This window comes from Hylobates moloch, unplaced genomic scaffold, assembly GCF_009828535.3.
Source record: "Hylobates moloch isolate HMO894 unplaced genomic scaffold, HMol_V3 SCAFFOLD_7, whole genome shotgun sequence".
Taxonomy (NCBI): domain Eukaryota; kingdom Metazoa; phylum Chordata; class Mammalia; order Primates; family Hylobatidae; genus Hylobates; species Hylobates moloch.
Window position 1 is genome coordinate 94,273,110 of NW_026652282.1, and position 18,946 is coordinate 94,292,055.

The following is an 18,946-nucleotide window of genomic DNA, read 5'->3' on the forward strand; positions in this document are numbered from 1 at the left end:
ACCAACATGGCACATGTACACATATGTGATGGACCTGCACATTGTGCACATGTACCCTAGAACTTAAAGTTAATTAAAAAAAAAGAAAATAGGGTATTAAAATCTCCAACTATTATTGTTCTATTGTTTTTTTCTTCCTTCAATTCTGTCGGCTTGGTGCTCTGTTGTTAGGTGCATATATATTTATAATTGTTACATCTCTGTTGGTTGATGCTGTTATCATTATAAAATATGCTTTGTCTATAGTAACAGTTTTTGTCTTAAAGTCTAGTTTGTCTGATGTTATATATCCACTTTACCTGTCTTCTGGTTACTCCTTCAATGGTTGTGTGTGTGTGTGTGTGTGTGTGTGTGTGTGTGAATATATTCAGTGGTTGTGTGTGTGTGTGTATATATATGTATTACTTTTTCACTCTCAGACTGTTTGTGTCCTTGAATCTAAAGTGACTCTTGTTGAGAAGAACAGTGGTTACCAGGGTGCGGAGTGAGAGTAAATGGGGAGACGTAGGTCAAAGGGTATAAATTTGCAGTTACATCGGATGAATAAGTCTGGAGATCCAATGTACAGCATGAAGATTATAGTTAATAATTTTGTATGGTATACTGAAAAATTGCTAAGATCCTATTAGATCCTCTTAGCATGCACACACAAAAGATAACTATGGAATGTAATGGATAGGCTAATTTGCTTTACTATGGTAATCATTTCACTATGTGTATCAAAACATTACTTTGTATACCTTAAATACAGGTTGAATATCCCTTATCTGAAATGTGTGGGACTAGAAATATTTCAGATTCAGGGTTCCCTTTTTTATTTTGCAACATTTGCAGTGTACTTACTGGCTGAGCATCCCAAATCTGAATATGTGAAATCAGAAATGCTCCATTTAGCATTTTATTTATTTATTTTTGTTTTGAAAATTTTGTGGGTATATCGTAGGTATATATATTTATGAGGTATATGAAATGTTTTTATACAGGCATGCAATGCATAATAATCACATCATGTGGAATGGGGTATCCCTCCTCTCAAGCATTTATCCTTTGAGTTACAAACAATTTAATTACACTCTTTAAGTTATTTTAAAATGTACAATTAAGTTATTATTGGCTTTAGTCACCCTACTGTGCTATCAAATAGTAGGTCTTATCAATTCTTTCTTTCTTTTGTACCCATTAACCATCCCCACCTTTCCCCACAAACACCCCCACTACCTTTTCCAACCTCTGGAAATCATCCTTCTACTCTCTATGTCCATGAGTTCAGTTGTCTTGACTTTTAAATCTCACAAATAAGTGAGGACATGAAATATTTGTCTTTCTGTGTTTGCTTTATTTCACTTAACATATGACCTCCAGTTCCATCGATGTTGTTGCAAGTGACAGGATCTTATTCTTTTTAAATGCTGAGTAGTACTACATTGTGTATATGTACCGCATTTTCTTTATCCATTTATCTGTTGACAGACACTTAAGTTGCTTTCAAATCTTAGCTACTGTAAACAGTGCTGCAACAAACACAGGAGCAGATATCCCTGTGATATACTAATTCCCTTTCTTTGGGGCATATACCCAGCAGTGGGATTGCTAGATCAGATAGTAGCATAATTTTTAGTTTTTTGATGAACCTCCAAACTGTTATCCATAGTGGTTGTACTAATTTATATTGCCACCAACATTGTACAGGGTTCCCTTTTCTTGACATCCTTACCAGCATTCAATGAGCAATTTATTTGAACATCATGTCAGCACTCAAAAAAATTTCTGATTTTAGAGCCTTCCAGATTTTGGGTTTTTGGATTTGGGGTGATCAACCTGTATATACAATAAAAGCAAATATATAAATAAATATGATAAATTGTCTCCTGAAGAGCTGTGTCATGTTTTTATTCACCTTACTAATTTCTGCATCTTAATTAGACTGTTTAATAAACATTTTATGTAATTACTGATAAAGCAGGATTTACATTTGTCATTTTGATATTTGTTTTTTCATATGTCTTATGTCTTTTTAATTTCTCTGTTCTTCCATTAGTGTCTTTTTTGTGTTAAGTGGATAGTATCTAATGTATCATTTTAATTCTCTTGTTTTTGTTTTAGTATATTTTTTGAGTTATTTACTTAGTCGTTTCCCTGGGGATTACCATTAACATCTTAATTCATAACAATGTTGGTTGGATTAATGTCAACTTCATTTTAATTGTATACAAATTGTTTAATACTATTTTTATTAGATTTTAGAGTTGAAGTTTTGCTGGATTTAATAAAATGGATTGGGAAACCTCCATTATTTTCTATGGCCTGGAATAATTTACGTAACAGGAATATTTAATCTTTAGGATCACATAAAGCTTCGCTGTAACTCCTGTAGTGCTGAATGAAGCTTTTTTGAAAGGTAACATATTTGTCGCATTTGCCATGTTCCTCTCTGATAGTTGATCTATTCAAATTGCCCACTTCTCCTTGAATTGATTTTGGAAAGGTTTTCAATACTGTTATCGTGGAGTTTGATTATTTATTTTTTGGGGATTATGTTTATTTTCTTATTCCTACTCTTCTGTATTTTGGCTTTTTCTCTTTTTTCCTAAAACAGAAACATAAAAGGTCATCCTCTCCTAAAAGAAACTAACAAACAAACAAACAAAAACACCGAACTTTAGATTTGCCATTTCAATTGTTTAAAAAATATCATTCATTTTTAGCTTTTATCTCTTCCTGTTTTCTTAAAGTTTGTTTTGTTTTTACTTTTTGAAGGTAAACAAATTTATTTATTATGTTTTTCTCCTATCATGATGATATTTAAGGCTAAGTATTTTCTTCTGCTTACAGTTTTCAATGTCTTATGGGTTTTATTGTAAAGTGTTCTCATTTCCATAACTTCTAAGTATTTTATAATTTCTCTTTTATATCCTTTTTAACCCAAGGCTTATCTAAGAATCTTTCTTAATTCAGTTTTCAACTAAATTAGTTGAATCTTATTCTTTTTATTCCAACTCATTAGATTTTTATGTTCATCTTTTTATTTCTAATAGTGTTAAATTATGATAAAAGACTGCAGCCAGTAAAATCTTTATTGATTGATTGATTTTATTATTATTATTATTATTTTTTGAGTCGGAGTCTTGCTCTGTCCACCAGGCTGGAGTGCGGTGGTGCGATCTCGGCTCACTGCAAGCTCCGCCTCCCAGATTCACGCCATTCTCCTGCCTCAGCCTCCCGAGTAGCTGGGACTACAGGCACCTGCCACCATGCTTGGCTAATTTTTTGTATATTTTAGTAGAGACGGGGTTTCACCTTGGCCTCCCAAAGTGCTGGGATTACAGGCCTGAGCCACTGCGCCCGGCCAAAATCTTTATTTTTAATTGCATTAAGGTTTTCCTTGTGGCCAAGTAGTTGATCAATTTTGTTAAAGTTCCATGGGCATACCACAAAGCATATTTTGTCTGTTTGAGAGATGTAAGTTCATATAGAAAGTTAGTGAATCAAGCTTGTTGATTGTTTCCTTCTATTACTCTTTCTATTTTTTGTTTACAAGAGCTGTCTTACCTGAGAAAGGCATATATTATTTTCTCCCATCATTTTATTTTACCAAGTTTTCCTTTTATTTTTAATAGTTATTGTTTTACTTAGTTTTGTGCATACTAGTTTGTGCTTTTTACCATTGCTCAACATCCTCCTAATTCTGTCTTGTGCATTAAATCTCACATTCCTCTTGTTTGATATTTTGATTGCCAGTTATGCTTTTTCATTTTATCACTACAACCACTACAACCATAATGGCTATATTTTGCCTAAATTATTTATTGTTTTTTTTTGTTCTAAAACTGTACTGTGCAATACAGAAGCCAGTAGCCACAGATAACTTTAAATTTAAGATAATCAATTAAAATAAAAATTCAGTAACTCAGTCTAGCCACATGTCATATACTCAATAGCCACACGTGGCTAGTGGCCACTCTACTGGACAGCACATATGTGGAACATTTCTATTATCACTGAGAAATTCTATTGAATAGCACTACTATAGAACAGGGATTGGCAAACTTCCCATAAAGAGCAAAACAGCAAATATTTTAGGCTTGACAGGGCTTGTCCCTATTGCAGCTACATAGCTCTGCTTTTCCCATAAACCAGAGATAATACATAAATGAATGAGTATGGCTAGATTCCAATAACATTTTATTTATGGATTCTAACACTTTAATTTTCTATAGTGTTCACGTTATGAAATTCTCTTTTTAATATTTTTCCACAATTTAAAAATGTAAAAAATTTCCTCACTCACAGCCCACACAAAAACAGGTAGCAGGCCAGATTTGATCTGTGGGCTGAAGTTTGCCAGCTCTTGCTTTAGCCTGTTACAAAATTTCTCTCAAAGTATGTCACTTTGATTTTGAGTCCTTATTAAGCATTTTAAACATATTCCCAGTCTGCCTATCCTAATGTACATATACCAATTCATATAATAATAGTAGCCATCTTCTTTTTCAATTCTTTTGCAGAATTGGAAAGATAGAAAATAATTATTTATTTCATTTTATTTTAATTTATTTTTTGGGATGGAATCTGGCACTGTCACCCAGGCTGGAGTGCAGGGGCATGATCTCAGCTCACTGCAACCTCTGCCTCCTGGGTTCAAGTGATTCTCCTGTCTCAGCTTCTCGAGTAGCTGGGATTATAGGCACCTGCCACCATGCCCAGCTAATTTTTGTATTTTAGTAGAGACAGGGTTTCACCATGTTGGCCAGTCTGGTCTGGAACTCCAGACCTGAGGTGATCTGCCCGCCTTGGCCTCCCAAAGTGCTGGGACTACAGGCGTGAGCCACCATGCCTGGCCAAAAATAATTATTTTTTTTCCAGAAAACATTTTCTGTGATGCACTTGAATCTCCTTCAATGCTCTTATTTCTTATTCAAGTTTTCATCTGTCCCTTCTAATAGTTTTAATTCTCTAAGAATGTATTCAGTTTGTTCTGCCTTATCTTCCTCTCTCTGGCTTCTAAGTACCCTGATATAGGGTTGTTTCTTTCTACCGTCAGCTCATTGGGATTTCAGTAGATGGCATGTCCTATGTGTCTGTAGTCCTATAGTGCATGCAAAGTGCTCTCTATCCCTGTAAGTCAAGAGTATGGAAGTAGGTAGGGCACTAGTCTCCCACGGAGGCACTTGGACAAATTCTCTAGGCTCTCTTATTTCCTTCTTATACTTCCTGTCTCAGAAAGGAAGGACTTGGATCACTTCTTTACTGTCTTTTTAGATTTTTAGGAGGCAGAGTGACTTGGCAATCTTATGCAAGTCCAATATCAACCTTCTCTATGAGGATTCATAAATCTGTAAAAGTCAAGATTTACCAATTTACAGTCTTCACCTAGAAGTTCCATGATAATCATTTTCATACACTCACACAATGGGCAGGGAAGAGATAAAATCCTATTATCACTTTTCTCACTAGGACCTAAGAAAGCCCAAGGCCTTACTTGCACCCAGTTGCCCGTGGGCACCATTACCCATTTGGTTCAGAAAAACAAATAGCTTGTAACTGGGAATTAAGGGAAAAGGCATGATATTCAGTTCACCATATTTTCAGAATCTCCCGCTCCCAAAATTTAATTAACCAGATCAGTTCATTATCAGAACATATGTATTTATTACATGCACAGTCTTGTGCACTCTAAATAAAATTTTTCTCTTTCAGAAACACATTTTGGAGTAAACTAAAAGTGACTGACAAAAAAATCAATTTGACGTTGATAACTGAGGATGAATTCAGGTTGTTCTATGGAATATATTATAGTACTTATCCTAATCTATGTTTTACAAATCATCTATTAATTATATTAATTAATTATTTGAGTATGATATAGTTAGCTCTGGAAGTAAGCTAGTCCAATCTTGTTTCTTTGACAGATGAGCAAACCTGAGGCCTGAAGCATATTAGTGATTGTGATGGAGCCAAGAATAGAAACCCTAGTCCCATGATTTCATTGTCATCCCCTTTCTACTACACTCTTCTGAGAATGAAAATTGTCAAGCCTCTCTAGTTGAATGGGCAGGCCTCAAAAATCATTTGAAAATTAAAGATTTGTCAATAAAGTAATAGCAGAGAAGGGTTAATAGAATTGCGTAAGCTATCATCATTTTAGATTATAAAGAATATAACTCCTTCTTTCAAGATGCATTTCCCATGTCATGATTGCATGACATATATATATAATTATAAATCAACGAGCAGATAAACATATGTACAGAAATAAATTTTATGTATGTGAGAGATAGTCTAGGAGCTAAATAAACAGGTACAAAATGTATAACATGGCTCCTAACTGAAGAGAGTGTATATTCTAATTGAGGGTCAATATTATAAAAGTAAAAAAAAAAAATCTAGTCTGAGACTCCATACCGTAAGTAACAGTGAGTGTTCTACATACTAATCTTAAAAAAGAGAAAGCGCTCTGTCAGTTGAAGACATCAGAAGCTTCATGGAATCAGTGGAGTTTGAAGTCATCCTTGAAGGAAGAATATAGCTGGGATAACTATGTAATTTGTTGTTCAAATGAGTACACTTCTGAGAGTGAAATGAGGCATCGTTAATAATTACATTAGGGTAACGTGTGCAAACTGAGATTGTCCCAGGTAAACAGGGACAGACGATCTCCGTGTTCATAAAGGCAGAAAGGAAGGTTCAGAGCATTCCAAATTAGAGAAATGGTTTAAAGGAAAAGGCAAAGATAAGAGTGAATTGAGTGTCTTCTGGATACAGAAAAGGTGGTTCATAATAAAGAACAAATGAGAAAGGATTAGAAAGTATCTTGGATGTTAGGCTAAGGAGTTTTATTTTGTTCCATGAAAATAAGAACCATTTAAGCATGAGTGATTCTCAAAATATTTAACAACCACCACGTCATGGGCGCTAACAATGAAAAGACTAAAGCCATAACAGTGTGTAATAGCTGAATATCAATTGTGCATTAAGTTTTTTTGTGCAGGAAAACTGCAGGATGAAACTGGCATTTTAGAAAAGTAAAAATGGCAGTGATGTGCAGAATCAATGAGAAGAGACAAGAGTAGGTAATGGCAAATTAGTAATATCCCTGGTAGTGAATATTTTAGGCTTTGTAGGACATAAGGTCTCTGTTGCAACTATTCAACTCTGCTATTGTAGTCTGAAAGCAACATTAGTTAATATGTAAACAAATGAGTGTGGCTATGTGCCAATAAAACTTAATTTACAAAAACAGACAGCAAGGTGGATCTGGCCTGTGGGCCATAATTTGCTGACCCTTGAGCTACAGGTAGAGAGACATTAAATGGCAATTTCAGTAGTTCAGCCTTTAGCCAGGGCTAGGTTTGTCAGAGGGAATCAAAAAATAAAAACAGAAATATATAAATAAACCTCAAAAATATTAAATATTAAAAATATTCACCCTTTGGAGATGTCCAGTTTTCAAGGGTTTTTGCCCAGAACTGTAAGTGTGAACCCCTAAAACAACAATGACAACAGCAATAACTACTACTACTACCAGTAATAGTAGTAATATAAATAATCAACACTTTCTATGTTCTTACAATGTGCCAGGAAATATGTTAATGCTTCACATGAGTTATTTCATGTAAATGCTTCTTGAGTGCTGCTGTTTCTGCTGTTAAGTCCCTGAGAACTGGTTTGTTCCTTTACTTCAGCTGGGAGGAAATAAGCAAGACTTCACAAAAAATAAACTTGGGTTCTATTTATCTGACAATGGGAAAAAAGCTATTCCTCTCTCCTTTCTCTACTTCTAAGTTGTTTTAACAACACTTTGAATTATTAATTCCTTATATAACCTTGACAAAGTAGGCATTTTTTTTTTTTTTTGAGACAGAGTCTTGCTTTGTCTCCCAGGCTGGAGTGCAGTGGCGCGATCTCTGCTCACTGCAAGCTCTGCCTCCCAGGTTCACGCCATTCTCCTGCTTCAGCCTCCCGAGTAGCTGGGACTACAGGCGCCCGCCACTACACCTGGCTAATTTTTTGTATTTTTAGTATAGACTGGGTTTCACCACGTTAGCCAGGATGGTCTCGATCTCCTGACCTTGTTATCCGCCCGCCTCGGCCTCCCAAAGTGCTGGGATTACAGGCGTGAGCCACCGCGCCCAGCCAAAGTAGGCATTTTTAATGACAACAACTTCATTTTAATGATCCAGAAAAAAGCATCCCCCTCAAAGAAATGGAAGGGAAACTAAGACGAGCAAGGAACAAAAGGAAAGGAGGGAAGAAGGACTAGTAAGGAAGGAAAGACAATTCTACCAAAATGATTAGAATGACAGGCTAGAACAGAATATCATCAGTATTTAGGACATGTACATGTTTTCTTTTTCTCATTTTGAGTTAGAAAAGGAGAGGATAGGAGAGTGTTTGAGTAAGCTCTGGGGTCAAAGAAAAAGACTGGAACTTTTCTTTCATGCCAACAAAAGTCATCCTTTTTGGGCCCTTTCTACTTCTCCAAGAGTTGAGCTGCTGGATGGGCCGCCTCAGAAAAGCCTTACAGAGAGATAGTGAGCAAGATGTGGCCAGAACTCCAGGATGTTTAGTTTTGTCTGCACTGGGGTGGGATGATCCTGAGGATGAATTTGATATTTGTCTGGCAGGCTAGAAGATGACCTTGAGTTAGTTGGTGAACCTGAATTTCACAGAAAGTGCCAGCCTGCTTTGGCCATGTGGTCCCATCCTTACATGCATCTCTGAATCTTTTTATCTCCTCATGAGCATTTTGGTCTGCTTATTCTGTACAGCTGGAGAACAGACCAGGAACAGAATAATATCACATTTTAGGGCACTCATTTTCAGACTGTTTAAATTTACCTCATGTAGGACAATGAGAATCATCTGTTTTCCCTTAAATCTCAGACATCATCCCCTAAGCCATTCACAGCTAGCTGGGAAGGTGCCCATCAAATGAGGACTGGATCTCAGTGTTGATGTTACCACAGTAGCCTTCTGAATACACACAGAGTTCATTTATTGATATGCAGAGTGCTCATTGATGTGTACACAGAGAGTAATTGAGATGATAATTTAAACATTGTTATAAACACTTGTGGGGGAGATTTTCCCTAGCACAAGTAAGCCAGTCCACAGATTTCAGGCTCCAAATTGAGAGTCAAGAAATTGAGGCATAGCAAGCCATCTCCTTTATGCTCAAAATTCATGCTACAGACCAACCCACAGTCTTCTGCTTTTGAATGTATTTCCTCTAGTCCAGATTGATTTGTAATGCACTTTCCTCATCCTTTGCCTTAGTGCTGGATTCTTAGGTGAAAGGTTAATTAGTTGCAAAGAATAGAATCCCACTTAGGCTAGTTCAAATCACAAAAAGGATTGTAATTAAAAGGATAAAGGAGAGAGGGAAGGTTCTGGAAGAAATGAAGTGAATACCACGTTGTGTGTAGAAAATAGGCAACTATATTATATCAATCAAATCCCATTTGTTTTGGGGTGTGTGTGTGTGTGTGTGTGTGTAATATGATCTCTTCTTTGAATATATGTTTTCTAGTCTACTGTTTTCTCTTTATTGATTAGCTTTCTCTATTTACTCATGCTTCTCAGCTGTCCTATAACTTTAGCTTGTAAGTAACTTTGCCTTGCCATGGCACCGACTCTGGCCCAACTCTAGATGATGTTATAGCTAATTCACTTAGTCACCATGTCCAAATAATTATCTGAGTCCATTTTATGGATTGGTAAACCCTGGATCATGTGTTCATCTTAACCCAAAACGTGACCATTGTCCTTTGATCAGGGACCAAGATTATGTGAACAATTTCAAAAACTGAAGCTTTGGCTAGTTGGCAATTCATATCTACTATATATGCCACCTGTGAATGTAAGAGAAATAAAAATCTGCCATAGTCAGTACTCTTTTGGTGACAGAAAGCACAGTTCAAGCTAGTTTAATCAAGCAGGGAAATATATTAGATTATGTATCCACAAGTTTTAGGAGCACGGCTCACTGGAACAGAGAATTCAAATGATATCCTTAGAAATCTCTATCATTGCTCTGCATTTGTTTGTGCTGGAAGCTATTTCCAACAGTGATAAAGAAGACTTTCAGTACCTCTAATCTTACTTTCTACTAGCTTAACTACTTCACCAAAAATAGAAAAAGAGCTCCTCATCTGTGTTGATTCCAAGTGTCCCAGAATTTTCTTTGATTCAACTGATTGGATCACCTGCTCACTCCCAAGCTGATCACTGTGTCCAGGAAGATACTGTGCTTTTATTGACCAATCCTGGGTCATTTGTCTATTTCTGGACCTGGAAGAGGGGATTAAGCCAACAGGAAGAGATAGACTCTTTAACCAGAAAAGAAGATGTTGGGCAAAAAATAACTAATGCTCACCTCATTGGCATACATAAGATTACAACAAACCAAAAAGATTGAAACAAAACAAAAAGATCAAACCAAAACAAAAAGATCAAAACCATGCCCTTAACCTCATCTGTACTGTGCTCAACCCAATAGCTACCTAGCTTTAAGGGCAGCATATAGCTTAAAACATCAAGCATGCTGCATTGATAGCACCTTTCCTAGTACCTTATCTATATATGCAAGAGGCTTATATATGACTGTACAAACAACACTGATATAATCAGAACATGATGTTTGGCTACTAATGTCATGGCTAATTACCTCAGTTTGCCTATGTGTAAATTAACGTGCTTTTACTGGACAGGCTTGCTAAGGACCTTTCAAACACTGACGTGTATGCTAATCTCAGGTTCTCAGACTGCAACCACCAGAAAGAATATAAGGCAAGTATTTAAACATTTACTGATTCTTATGTTCGGAGCCCCAAAGTAATAGACAGTAATTCAATCTTTTTTTTATAAAATAAATACTATTGAGATACCTTGAATATGGGCTTTGTGCTTTAACTTTTTCTTTGTAGTTATAGGAACAGGTTTCTACTGAATCATCCAAAATTATTTTCTTTTTTTCTTTCTTTCTTTTTTATTTATTTATTTATTTATTTTTGAGGCAGGGTCTCACTCTGTTGTCCAGGCTGTGGCATGATCACAGCTGACTGTAGATTCAACCTCTGGGGTTCAGGTGATCCTCCCACCTCAGCCTCCAGAGTAACTAGGACTACAGGCATGTGCCACCATGGCCAGTTAACTTATGCATTTTTTCTTTTTTTTTTAGAGATGGGGTCTCTCCATGTTGGTCAGGCTGGTCTCCAGCTCCTGAACTCAAGTGACAAAATCACTTTCAACCAAAACTAGGATGCATCTGTGAAACAGGTGGTCACACTTAAGTGACAGATACAACATAGTCAAAGTCAATTTGCCATTTTTGTAGAATAGAACTTTATGTTTTAAGTGACTGAAAACACATCTCTAATTAATTTATGTAATAAAGGAAATATGGAGGGGCCCATATAACTTACAATTGCAGAGGTAAACAAAGCTTGGTACAACAAGTCAAACAATGGCATGACAACCCAGTCACTCTACATCTTTCTACTCTTGACTTCTGTAGTACTTGCTTTATCTTCATATTCCACATGATGGATACGTGGCAGCACTAACCTCTGCCACATCATGGTAGCAAAATGGTGGCTGCCATTCCAGATCTCTCACTCTCACTATATTATTTAGGGAAAGACAAAGAATTTTTTCCAGTAGTTTCTGCACTTAGTCCTTTTCACTGTCCATCACTGGTATGAATTTGATTGAGTGCTCATCCTTAAATTAATCACTTTGGTTAGGGGAATGAGATTTGGTGATTCATTTAGGTCAATCAGTGTCCATCCCTGGATTTAGGGGATAGAATCAACCCCGTCCAAACTATACTGACTTAAAGTCAAAGAGAAATGAATTCCTCAAAGGGTAATCAGTGCATCGTGGCTGGAAGAAGGGAGTACAGTTGCTGGAGACGCACATAAAAATGTCTATTTTTAGCTAATGAAAACAGTGGGTCTATAATATATCAAACCTTCAGAACTATACCTTTTAATTAAATACATTTTTTAAAAAATCTAGGACCATACATTAACGATTTTTTGTGGGGGTACGTAGTAGGTGTGTATATTTATGGGTTACATGAGATATTTTGATAAAGGCACACAATGCATAATAATCACATCAGGATAAATGGGGTATCCATCATTTAAAGCATTTGTTCTTACTTTTTGCTATGAACAATTCAACTGTACTCTTTTAGTTATTTTAAAATGCAAAATAAATTATTGCTGACTATAGTCACTCTGTTGTGCTATCAGATAATCGATCTTATTCATTTCCCACTTTCCACCCCCTGACTACCCTTCCGAGTCTCTGATAACTATCATTCAGAAATGTTTTATTTTTTATGTAATGGAAATAGCTTTACTTTTCACCACCTCCTTGCTGCACAATGACTCCTTGGAAGATTGTGTACCTTCTCAAGTACTTTTATAAAGATAGCTACATTTTGAACATGGCAATTAGGAAGTAGGTAATCTCTCTTTCTCTATTCCTAATGAGTCTTCCGCTCCTTATACTTTCATTCCCCTATCTCTTGGGACTGAAGAAAAATAAGCAAAAGTCATTTTTTACTTAATTGGTGCTTCTGATAATTCTCTCTTGGCTAACTCTGGCTGCCCGTTGTGACAGGCATTGAAATCCAGGCTCTTTAATGAAGCAGGTTTATAGTTTCCCTGAAGCCACTTTCCCAGGTGCCACAACACCACACAGTTTTCTGATGTAGGCAATATATGCTCCTGCTGACTAGGACTAATGGACATTTTGAAAGCTACAATTTTTCAAATGGGAGCAGTAATTTATTAAATTAGAATGAAGTTCTTGTAGAAATATGGAAAGGCCCAGAGGCTCTTACATACACTTAATGCAGAATAATCATAATAATAGCAATTGCAAGGATGAAATATTGGTTATATAAGCACCCTGTTTTAACTCTCCTTTCACATGAGTTGTATACATAAGCCTCGTCTGTCTCAGGCTCACTGTCTGAACCTCATTGTCTCATTTTAGATTTCTCATCACTTACTCATTCTTTCACAGATATGGTTCTACTACTGAACCTCTTTCTCCTTTGACCTCTTCTAATACTGATGCCATTTCTCTAGGTCCTTTTAAATCAAATTGTGGATTTGAGACACAAAGATTTTTTGAAGTTCCAGATCCACTCGTCCTTCCCTGTCTCAGGTTTCAAGTCCTAGATTCGGTTTATTGGCTCAGTATCAAGACCCAAATTCATAGTATAAGGATTCAAACAAAAGATATGTTATTTAGGAGTTTTAAAGTATAAGAGAATAGAACACAAACAAGAAATCTGAGAAAACCTAAGGCAACACAGACCCCAGTTAACCATTGTTTATGTTGCTTACCAAAGGATGCAGATCAGAATAGTCCTAAGAATTCTTTCAGAACATAGCATATCTAGCGTTTAAATTTTTTTTTACTTTGACTCTGTTTATATTCACTTGACAGGTCTTTGAACTTTTTGTCCTCCTTCTTCTATCATCATACTATATCACTACATATGCCTGCCTTCTGTTGTTTGATTCTGAAAACTCATTTCACCATTTTTATTTGGCCTCTTGTTCACAAGAATATTTTGGCAAGTTAGTTTATCATTACATTCCTCTCAGTAATTTTGTGGCATGTTTCCTACTGTATGCTTCTGAAAAAAAAAATGTAGAAGCAGCATTTCATTAAACCCGATAGTCACAATGAGTCATTTAAGATAGTTATGAAACTCAGTTCATAATCGTATGTCATATTCCAAGGTCCCTGGAGTTATTTATGGCCTAGGGAGGCAGCGTACTCTTTGTGTTACAGAAGAGAAACAGAACAAAAAAAGAAAAAAAAAAGTTTCATTCTTCTAAATCAAATCAACTTTGAGTTAGCCAAGACAAAGAAAGGACACATTTGTAGCACTTCACATAACAAAGAAAGAAAACATTCACAGCACTTAAACACATACACACACACACACAACCTTACACAAAAACTAAATCCAAAATTTGCCTGAGAAGTTATTTTCCCAATTGCACAGGTATTTCTTTCTCTAGGGACAAAATTCTTCCCCAGATAAGTTGCTATTACAATTGGGGAAAAAGGACATGTGTTATATGCTACCACAAACGTACACACACATATATACAATTAGCAACAGTTTTAGTTGATAGCTTTAGAAGAATTCAACTGACAGTCTCCCTACTCCTATTCTTGTTCCTAGGCTCTCTGTTTTTAGTCATTCCATGGTTCTTACTCCCACTGCCTCCTAATCTTACCCACGGGGATAGATAACTTTTACAGTTTACTTGTTGGTTTTAATCTCTAAAAAGTCAAACATGCTTTTCATCCTTTTTATTTCAAGACTGAGAATTCTAGGCTATGTTAGGATTCTAATTCGACAACTTCCTCTTCAAAGGCAGTTCCAAGAGTTTGCTAGAAGTGACCCCATGGATTTTATGGGGTTTCTCTCTTTCCCCTCCCCTCTGCAATGCAACCTCTACACCCACCATCTTTTCTATCCAAGGGAGAAATTCCTCTGCCAAGTCTGGACAATCTCACGGAATGTCGTCCATGAGAAGAGTTCTGGTCTCGTGAATGTGTGAAGACCTTAACTCCTTGATCTCTTCTTTTCTTGCTTGCTCACTTGCTTGCTTGCTCTCCCCTTTAGTTATAGTGGCTCATTTTGGTTAATTGAAAATTCTAGTATCAGGAGGTTCTATCCCCAAATAGGAGACTTTACACCCCTTCATGGCAACTATGATTTCAGCAAAAGAGGATGGCCCTTCAATTGGAATTGACTAAATTCTTTCTTTCTTTCCCTATTATTCAGCTTCAACAATCTGCTTCTACCAATAATAGATGCCACTCCCAAATATTTATAGACTCACTTTTCCCCTTCATAGGTATTATCAAAGAGCCAGGGAATATTTCCAAGACACACACCTATTCAGATACCTTTTGTGCAAATATCCTTCTAAGAAGTTATTCAGATATGACCCTGAAATGTCAGTGACAATATCTCGGCTAATACTTCTGTAATGTCCTCAGCAAAGCCATGGGTCTTGCAGTGCACAAGCACTTGGATTTGTTCATTCATGCAATGGATAGATATTGAGCTCTTGCTACTCTTCTGGATGCTGGACGTAGAGCAATGAACAAGAAAGGTGTGGTTCACCCCATTATGGAGCTTTCATGTAGTGGTGGAGATACACAATAAACAAGTGAACAGATTAATAAGATCAGTTGTGGTAATACTAAACACTATGAAGAAAAGATGATAACATGTTAGAAAATGTTATTTTCTAACAGAAAGTAGAAGTAGCAGAAGTAGAGGTTTCTTAACCATCCATTTTACAATGAATGGTTAAAGAAAGTCTCTTTAATTATGTCTTTCTTCAGATCTTCATGTGAAGAAGACTGTCATCTGAAGAAAGACTGTTTTCAGGCAGAGGGAACAGCCTCAGTATGAATAAGCTTGTGGTGTTTGAGAAAAAGAAAGTACAGTGCGGCTGGAGCAAAATGACCACGGAGAGAGTAGTAATAAATGAGATTACAGAGGTGGACGGGGAAGCTTCTGTTGAGGCAAGTTTTGGATAAGGTTCATGATAACAAACATAGTTTGAGGGTCCATACAGACTAAGGTGACTATTACAGTCCCCTTCCCAACAGACTCTCTCAGTTCCTTACCCACGTCTAGGGTAGTCAACCATCCTAGTTTTCCTGGACTATCCTGATTTTATCAGTGAAAGTTCATGTCCTAGGAAATCCTTCAGTCTTGGGCAAATCAAGATGGTTAGTTATCCTGTGACATATCAGACCCTGCCCCTAACATGCAGAAATACCATCCCAAGGTCTGAACTGTATCTTCCCCAAGTTTGTATGGAAAAAGCACAAAGTGTGCTCTGTGAGCAGCCTTCCCTCCCTTCTCTTATTTCAATACTCAGTTCCCCTTTCTCTCTTCCCACGGAGGAGGCAAAGTTATCTGATCAGAAAAGGGTAAAGGTGGGAGAGAAGAAAGTTTCAGACTTAAGCAGAGATCAGTTCTGAAACAGCCTTTGTAATGGGAACACTTGGAAGTCAATGAAAAACAATGGGAGGCTCGCAGATTGTCAGCAAAAGCCCAGTTCATGCCAGACAGCGTGACTTGGAAGTGAACCAGCAAGTTTCTGTGACCCTTCCTATCTGCAGGGAAACGAAGCCATACATAATCATTTCTTCCTGTTAAATGGTTGGAGGGTCTCCAGGGGAAAGTGCTATCTGCATTGACATTAAGGCCCAGAGGACAACTGCTTTTAAATTAAGGGCAAGAGGGAAATTATTTGGGGAATGGTAGGGTCATTTGTGAGATAAACTCCCTGCTTATTCTGGTATCACATCCAAGTCCATAGCAGTTTGCCAGCTGAACACAGAGGCAGAGAGTCTTGCATACTCATACTTATGCCAAGAGAAGGACCAGTAGTAAGCTTCTGTTTTTTCCATCCAGAGTGTAACTATTCGGAAAATATAAGCAAGAGACAGAAGTTGAGTCACAGCTTTTCTACAAAAATAGACACCTACTCCCTGTTCGATTACACTCTGTGAAATGCCCTTTAATTTAAGATGCTCCCATTTTTGCTGCTATTTTTTAAAAATAAAAGCTCATTATCTGAAGCACCATTAACCTTTGGCACCATTGACATAAATATGATGCACTCTCCATATTAAACACAACTTTTCAGCAGCTCGAGGACTGACCATAAGCAGGACATTGAGGATGTGACCACAGTGAGATACATAGCCAGATGGTGACCCAGAGGCTGTGATGTGGGGAGATTTTTGGAGGGATGGATGAGGAAAGAAGGGAGCAAAATCATTTCAGATTAGTAAGGCTCTTTGCTTTAGTCAACCATTATAGAAGCAGGAATATCTGTTGTTTCGGAAGCATTAGTGTCAACCCAAGTGTTCCCATCACACAATACCATGTATGTCATAGGGAGTCACTTAGTCAGGACTTGTTGAATTGAATGGAATGGGAAGAACATGGGTAATGGGAATCTACTTTATCTAATAGCTGCAGAGTTAATTTTAGCAGATATTCTGAATTCCTCTCAAAGAAGTAAATGACTTGGATATTTTTCTTCTGTGGATTCCCTAGCCCAAGACTGTAATTACAGTGAGACCACAGAGGCCATTGCTTAGGTGATTGTGTGGTTTGGAGGTGCCCCCTCCACAACACACCCTCTACTCCCCATGAGAACCCATTCATAAACGTGAAGTCTGACTGAAATTCCAGTATCCCAGATTTATTTCTCCTGATTAAGGCATCGAGGCTGCAGTAATTCACTATTTATATATAACCATTCTGAAAGTCCTAAGACTCAAACCAATTGTTGGATTAGGCCTCGGAATCTTGGTACAATTTAGTAACTTAGAACTGCATTTCATTATAACATCTTATTGAGATCTGGGAAACTAAGATGGATCTTTTTTGACTGGTGGGGGGTGGTGATGGTCATGGGAGTACAGGCAGTAAAGATCAATCCCAAAGCATGGAGCATTGCTGAGAAGAGCAGGTGGAATGGCAACTCCGAGCAGCTATAGGTCTAGAGGTTGGGAAGTAGTAGAGAGCAGAAGTGATATTGAGAGGTAACAGCAAGATGAAGAAACCGAAATACTAAAATGACCAGCAGATAGGGAAAATATAATGAACAAGGTTAAACAAAGTCTGGATTTTCCATTGGTATGGACTAATTAATATCCTACCACCATGAATGTTTTTGACACAGTACATTTACTGAATTCAAATCATTGCTGATATTAATTCAATTCAACAAATATTTAGTGCATATTTAGAGTGTGTTACACATTGTGCCAGGTACAGGTATACCATAGTGACAGAGCCCCTAATGCAGCTTACAGTCTGGTAAAGATTTTCTGTAATTGCAATCAGTGTAATAGAATGTAAGATGGTGGGTAGTCAATTGTGTAAAGGAGCATGGAGTAGGTGCCTAATCCAGTCTTTAATACGGAAAAAGAAAACCTTTCAGAGGAATATACATCTAAGTTGATGCCTGAAGGATCAGTAGAAGTATGCCACATTGACGTGGTGGGGGTGGAAAGAGAGTTCCAGGCAGAAGAAACAGCATGTACAAAAGTCCATAGGCCAAGGATGTTGGCACTTTCAAGGAACTGAAAAGCAAAGTAGTCTGGTTAGAACACACACTGCAAGACAGAATGAGAGATTAGGTTGGAAAGATAGGCAGGGGCCAGATCACGAAGAGTCATGTTAGTGTACTTATACATCTTAAAGCTGTAAGAAGTCAATCATTTCATAGAAGCTTTCCCAGATCACTTGGGGTCAGAAACTCAACTTATTTCTACTAGTGCTATTCCTCTGGCTAAGAGAGACTCAGTTATGTAAGGGTCATAGATTCAGGCTTTCAAACCACCAAAGTGAAATACTTTTTGACCAAGTTACTTAAATAAAAGAAGTTTGTAGATTCCCTGGGAGGATCACATGACACAAGCTAGAAAGAGTTACCCAGAGAACCCGATGATGATATAGAAGATCTGTCTAACCCATATATAGGAAAATGGCCCTTCTGACTTGAATGCCTCTGATTCTTGACCTAGATCTTCTGCCTTTCACTCCTGTGCTCTTTCTGTAATCCCATGCTGCCTGCCCACATAGGCAATGGGCCCAACTTGGTGCACTTGGCAAAAGGTCTTACTCCATTCTCTTAATCATTGCTATCTTTACCCAGTCAACTGAATTCCAGTTAGGGTCCTCCGACCCTGCTTATTCATGCCAGGTGCCCCTTTTGATCCCAGTCAATGCTTCTGGGTGGGCTTCTCTGGATGTTCTGTCTCTGGTAAAGAGGACCTACTGAATTGAAGACCTTACTTTTTTCCTTCACTTCAGATGTCCTCCTGAAAACTTAGTTTCTGCTTTGAGCTGTGGCTTATAGTA